This window comes from Maniola jurtina, chromosome 25 (genome assembly GCF_905333055.1).
Source record: "Maniola jurtina chromosome 25, ilManJurt1.1, whole genome shotgun sequence".
NCBI lineage: Eukaryota > Metazoa > Arthropoda > Insecta > Lepidoptera > Nymphalidae > Maniola > Maniola jurtina.
The window spans coordinates 6,999,934-7,005,132 of NC_060053.1; the positions used below are offsets into that span (position 1 = coordinate 6,999,934).

The 5,199-nt window shown below is 39.1% G+C and overlaps 1 non-coding gene across 1 annotated transcript; it reads right to left on the reverse strand.

Annotated features, from left to right (window-relative positions):
* Window positions 1-3,276: 3,276 nt before the first annotated feature.
* Trnav-cac lies at window positions 3,277-3,349 on the reverse strand. Its single transcript has one exon. It is a non-coding gene; the product is annotated as a tRNA-Val (tRNA).
* Between the last annotated feature and the right edge of the window lie 1,850 nt (window positions 3,350-5,199).

Genomic DNA, 5,199 nt, shown 5'->3' on the forward strand with positions numbered 1-5,199 from the left:
ACGTGAATTCAGGAACTCAGATTAACTGCGTACAAGGCGCTCAGAACTGGTTCAACACCGGTTAAACCCGGTTTCATCCTGTCTGATCCGGCTAGTCGGTCGCTTAGTAATATATTTAAGAATTCTTGCATCCAAGACAAGTTCTTAAAAGACATTCGACTATTCGAACTAATCTTTTGGGTTTAACTTAGCTTTATCGTAGGAGTAGGTACCTACATTACATTTGATTAGAGAAAGTAAACAAATGTTAAATCAAATGCCTTTGCCATCATCATCATCTTCATGATCGACCGGTATTCAAATTCAAAATATTTTTATTCAATTAGACTTTTACAAGTATTTTTGAATTGTCAGAGCATCTACCACTGGTTCGGAATGCCTTTCCTACCGAGAAGAACCAGCAAGAAACTCGGCGGTTGCTCTTTTCAAAAATTTGATATACACTATTATGGCATGTATACAAGTAATTAAAGTCCCACGCATTGCTGGAGCGAGCTGCAGGTCAAATCCACGCTCGTTTATCATTTAGATAATCTTCAATACTATAATATGCTTTTCTCAGGAGCATAGTTTTAATAGATTTTTGAAACTTGTGTAAAGGCAAGTCCAAAATTGATTGTGGACATAGGTCACTTTTAGGGACTTCAACATGCCACATTCTCGTGCCGCCTTAATCAAGCGGCTCTCTGCGACTCGCTTGATGCCCACCTACTCGTAGGTCCTAGTGCTTTCCAGCACTGTCATTTTCGGTGCAAGAGCACCATTACAGCACCTTGGGTCCCAATGTAATTTTTTTAACTATGTGGCCTGCTCAATGCCACTCACATCACAGCATCATAACCGACATTGAGCTATGTCGGTTACTCTGCTTCTTCTACGGATCTCCTCATTTCTGATTAGATCCAATATTCAAATTTGATCAATTCCAAGTATAGCGTTCTCCATCACTTTTCTTATGGCGCCCATAGTTAGCGACTGTGTCTCGGATTCATACTATGTCTTAACTGGCAATAAATAATGCGAATAAAACAAATCATTCAGTTATCTCAGTAGAATCTGCTTTCAGAACTGATGGTAGACTTGACATGCCATGTCTTATGCTAAAATTTAAAATTTTGGGAATCTCTAATATGAATATCACAGTTTTAAAAACTCTCGTAAACCCTAAGTAGACAGATTAACTGCACACGAGGCGCTAAAATCCGGTTTTATAGCGGAAAAATCCGGTTTCATCCGGTCTGAGCCGGTAGCGATCGGTTGGTAATTTATTAGGGTCGCCGATGTCCGAAAAGGGACAGACACGATGATTTAAATATGTTCGACTTTTGACACACACTAGACAATACAGAATGTGTCCACTGTCCACCATAGACAAATAAAGACTTGTATTACTAACAGCTGAATAGACGTCTACTGTTGGACATGGCTCTTGTAAAGACTTCTACACGTACCGGTCTTGAATATATAAATGTATTAAAAAAAAACAGAAAACATTGATAAATCATATCTACCTATCTTGTGGTAGCTGAATGCAAAGCTGTTTACTTCCATCCAACTTTGTCACTATCGTACCTCAACCTAAAAATAAGTAGTTTTTATACCTTCACTGAGGGACCCTAAAAACCGGTTCTATTTGGACGCGCTAATATATTAGGGTCGCTAATGTCCAAACGGCCGGACAAGACGATTTAATTCGAATTGAAAAAAATAGATAGGGATTTTAGGGGTTTTAAGATGGTTTCATGAGCTTTGTAAGTGATATTTTGTGGTTTAGGAAGGGTATAATGAATATTGTGGTAGTAGTGATTGTTTTTTATTTTATGGGGGTTTTATATTCTCTCTCTCTCTCTCTGTGTTGATTCACACTTTCTTGAGAGTCGTGACATTTCTTCAGAATTCACTATATATTGCTCAAAATCAATATCTACGTAAGTGATGATGCAGTCTAAGATGGAAGCGGGCTAATCTGAAAGGGGTATGGCAGTTTTCATTAAACCCATACTCCTTTGGTTTCTACACGGCATCGTACAAGAACGCTAAATCGCTTAGTGGCACGGCTTGCCGGTAGGGTGGTAACTAGCCGCGGCCGAAGCCTCCCACCGGACCAGACCAAAATGTAGAAATTATCACACTAATATTATAAAGGAGAAAGTTTGTTTGTATGTGTTTGTATATATACCCTGGATTAGCACATAGGCTACTTTTTATCCCGGAAAATCAAAGAGTTCCCACGGGAATTTTAAAAAACCTACATCCACGCGAACGAAGTCGCGGGTATCAGCTAGTAAAATTATAAACCCTTGGCGGGGAATCTGCACTGCGCTAGGGGAGTGGTCAAAATTAAGTATCACTTGTGTTTATGGTGAAGGAAAACATCGTTATGCCTGACAGTTTTCCATAATGCCCTCAAAGGTGTGTGAAGTTTACAAATCCGCACTTGCCCAGCGTGGTAGTCTATTGCCTTAGTATTATATATATTTGGAGTTCTGTGGGTCAAACCCTTCTCATTCTGAGAGGAGATCTGTGCTTAGTAGTGCGCTGGAAATGTCTTGATCATGATTATGAATCAAGTACGTTAATAAATTCAAGGGCGTTAGTGATTTTCTTAGAAGTCTAGAAACTTTACTCCAAACTTATCCCTAATCTGTTTCCCAACTATCCAGCCACAAGTCTGTAAAATAATGACAAATTACTGACACTAGCAAGCAGCCTAGGTCGATTTGTCACAATAACCTAGATTTAGACCTAGATCCAGGCCGGATTTAGGCCTACATCCGTTAAGGCCTAATTGAGATATCGCAGACTCATGTCCATTTAAACTTAACGAATTTATTACTTGCGTGGATGGTAGAGTCGAATTGGAGAAGGCATTTCTAAACTTTTCTTAGTAGGATTTGGTGGTATTTTTACTCGACTATGGCAAAGCTGATTTTAGCATCTATGTATGTATGTTTGTATCAAATTCTGTGTGTTCCACCGTAACGCCCGAATTACTGGGCCGAGTTTGATGAATGAGGTGTCAATCGATTCGTTATTACGGTCTAGGTGACATAGGCTACATACTATATGAAAAAAATCGACTGATGGATGTTACATTCATAAAAGTGGGGGTCTCCAAAAAATGTTTTTTTGCTATTGTATCGAGTGGAATATGAAAAAATGAAAGAGGAAAAATTTTGAGTTCATCAATATAACTACCCAAATTGCTCCTGCCTGGAATCAAACCAAGGATTTTTTACACAATATAAAGTCACACTGGTAGGACGTCAAAAATATTGTTTCCGCCCGGGATCGAACCGGGGACCTTGTGCGTGTGAAGCACACGTGATAACCGCTACACTACGGAAACTATAATAGTGCTAGCGAAATAATGATATGCTAGTTAAACCAACTCACTGACTTTTACTATAATACAAGTACATCGAGTCCTTGGACCTGCGATTGCTGACCTGACTGTAATAGTCCAACGAGTATACATTAAAAATTTATAACACCCCCGACAAGTGAAGGTTTACAGTAACTAGAAAAGAGCTGATAACTTTCAAACGGCTGAATCGATTTTCTTCGATTATAGCTAAGAACACTCTCGATCAAGCCACCTTTTAAACAAAAAAACTAAATTAAAATCGGTTCATTAGTTTAGGAGCTACGATGCCACAGACAGATACACAGATACACACGTCAAACTTATAACACCCCTCTTTTTAGGTTGGAGGTTAACAAAGAGTTCATAAGTGCCTCTAAATGCAAGTACGCTAGAGTTTTTATCGTTGACCTGTTTTTGAAGCAACTTGATTGTGCCATTTTGACGCTGATGAATCCAGGAATTTCCACATAATACAAGCCCACATCGCGGGCGAAAACGCGGCGATCATCTAGTATTCAAAATGTATTCAAGTATCTTTTGTTAAAGCTTAAAATTATATTTTTGAGCCTCCGTATTTTACTTCCGTTAGCTTAAGGCACTTGTCCCACCGCCAACGAGGCAGCGACTACACTCTATCCACGAAGAGAAGTTAGTATAGGGCTCTCTCTGTTACGCAATACCATACAAATGACAAAGACAAAAAGTCAGTAGGCAGAAACCATTTTGAGTGACCAACCAATCATAAACATAGGCTATGTTTTCATTGTGTAGCGGTCGCCACATTCGCAAGATGTCGCTTCTAAACTCAATCAATTAACGCTCGAAACACGAACCCCAGCCTGATAACTCACGACCCGCAGCCTAGATGGCAGCACGGGTAGCATAATTGGAAACTCAAGGAGGAACACGCAACTTTCAATCGCATTGACAGAGCGTGTACCAAATTGCACTATATATAGAAGTTTTGACGCACAACCGTCGGCCCAGCTGGCGCTACCGAGCACAACACAAACTCGGAAGGAAATTTCCCTATTGTTACGGTCGTGCACACAGACACAGCTCCCGTACAATTGCCTATGTTATCATAGCCAAACCAATCATAAACATAGGTTTATGATTGGTTGGTCACTCAAATGGTAACTACCTACTGATTTTTTGTCTTTGTCATTGGTGTTGTAGGTAAGTTACGCGGTCTTAAAAATTTTCATACAAATCTTGGAGCCCCTGTAATTTTAAAACTACATATTTTTAGAAAAAATCAAAAACACCACAGGCATAGATATTAGTTTCTAAAATATGTCTGCAAAATTTCATGGACTTTGGTTGCTTAATATTCAAATGAAATTGGAACTACGATTGTATGGAGTAAGTGACGGAGAGAGCCCTGTTAACGGGTACTCTATGTTTTCTTGACAGATACGACGGACAGATTGACAGACAGCCAGACCGACAACAAAGTGTAATATGTTTATATTATGTAATAAGGGTTCCTTTTGCGGTGTGGAATCCTAAAAAGAATCCCAACTACAACAACTCGCTTCTACTTGCTCGCAAACTCCTTTTCGGACCAGTGCCTAAGGAGGGTAAAAACGTTACGGCTAAAATCCAAAATCCGAGAGGATTTAGTTAAAATCATCCACTCAGACCTGCAAGTAATATTTTATAAGTCTATGGTTAGGAGTTAGGACTAAATATCTTTATTTATTTTAGGTTTAGTGGAAAAGTGGGGGAAAAGCCGCCTACCTAATGGAAAAATATTCCATCGAAAAATACACAGAACTCAAAATAAGTATAGAAATGGCAAACTCAAGTTCAAATAATTTTATTTTATG